Consider the following 1,766-nt stretch of genomic DNA (forward strand, 5'->3'; position numbering starts at 1 on the left):
GGCTGGGGTCATGGGCAGGATTGATGCTCTGGGCACTGCAGTAAAGCCCCAGGTGTGTTGTGTCCCTGTGGCTGTGGGTGGCTGTGGAGCTCAAGTGGGTCCCAGGCACCAGCCCCTGGGTGCCACTGCACCCCATCCATGGGGGCCATGTAGGCTGTGCAGAGTTGGGGGGCTGGAGACAGGGTCCTGGCCAGTGGCAGGCAGGCGAGGAGGGCAGTCCCTGCCAGTCCCTGCCCAACAGTAGCCGGGGGGGGGTACTGGGTGCCCCAGATCCTGCTGCTGCTCTCGTGGGTGCTAATACCCCCTAATCAGCTGTCAGTCACTGCAGACCCCAGCAGCTATAAAACACCCGGGAACAGCTCCCCAGCTCCTCTCCTGCAGCATGGCAGCACCTCGGGGCAAGAGGAGCCCAGGACAAGAGCTGGGGAGCTGTGGGGGGCCTTGGGGGACCCTGCGGGGACCCCCTCAAGCCCTACTGCCCTGCCCCTACCCCTGCCCTTGCCCCATGCTGGCTGGGTACAGCCTCCTGCCACCCCCCATGAGCCTCCTGACGCCCCTGGTAAGTACAGGGCTGCAGATCCAGAGGGCTGGGACATGGGACCCTCCCAGGGCTGGGATGGGGCTGTGTGGGGTGGTTAAGGTGGGGACTGGGGATCTGCTGTCCCAAGTCCCCTGTGCCTCCTCAGCATTCCCCTGCCCCCTCCCCCCCTCCTGCACCCCAGCACTTCAAGATTCGCATGGGAAGGGGTGAGGAGGGAGAGGATACAGCTCTGCTCCCTCCCACACACGAAGGGATGTAGGAGCCCCTACATCTCTCAGCCTCTCTTCTCTGGCTGTGTTACCCCCCCACCCCATCCCACCCTGACACCCCTCTGCCCTTCCAGGTCTCCCCACCCTACGAGGTGCCACTGGGGCTGCCCACGGAGCTGGGCCGGGCGAAGGCGGCGGCAGCGCGGGAGAGCACCGGGGCACTGAAGGCCTGGCTGGCTCGGCACCCCAGGAACCCCTATCCCAGCAAGGGGGAGAAGGTGATGCTGGCTGTGGTCAGCCGGATGAGCCTCACCCAGGTCTCCACCTGGTTTGCCAACGCCCGCCGGCGCCTCAAGAAGGAGAACAAGGCGGGCTGGGCCACGCGCGGCGCCTCGGACGGCGAGGACAGCGAGGGCGAGGGGGTCCCACCAGCTGCTGAACCCATTCCCAGTTCCACCCCCGTGCAGGATGGGTGTGGGGGCAGCCCTGAAGTAGGGCCAAGCCCTGGGCAGGGCAAGCAGCTCCAGAAACCCAAGATCTGGAGTGTGGAGGCAATGCTGTCATCTCCCCCTGACAAGGACGGGTGTCCGTCGGGGTTACCAGTGGTCCTGGAGCAGGCGTAGGGCTGGGTTGGTCATGTCCTGTCTCCAAGGGCATGGCAGGACAGACGGACATGGGACCTGGCAGCTGCCCAGTCAAGAAGAGTGGGAGATGTGGGCAGGGAGGGACGCAGAGTGATAATAAATGTGACTGTCTTGGTGTTGCCTGTCTGGTGTGGGTGCTGCTGGGGATGCTGGCAGGGATGTGGCATCTCGGTGGGGATGCTGGTAGGGATGCAGATGTACCAGCAGGGATGTGGGGAACTTTAGTGCCAGTGGTGCTGCGAGCAGTCCCTGGGGAACAGGGCAGGTCCAAGGCGGAGAGCAAAACCAGACTTTTTTCTTCTCGATAAAAGTAATAAAATGGTTAGCGGTGTTAAATTAATCCTTACAAAACAAAACCCAAGGAGGTTAAAT

The sequence above is a fragment of the Lepidothrix coronata genome, unplaced genomic scaffold (assembly GCF_001604755.1).
Source record: "Lepidothrix coronata isolate B3197 unplaced genomic scaffold, Lepidothrix_coronata-1.0 Scaffold99, whole genome shotgun sequence".
NCBI classification, from domain to species: domain Eukaryota; kingdom Metazoa; phylum Chordata; class Aves; order Passeriformes; family Pipridae; genus Lepidothrix; species Lepidothrix coronata.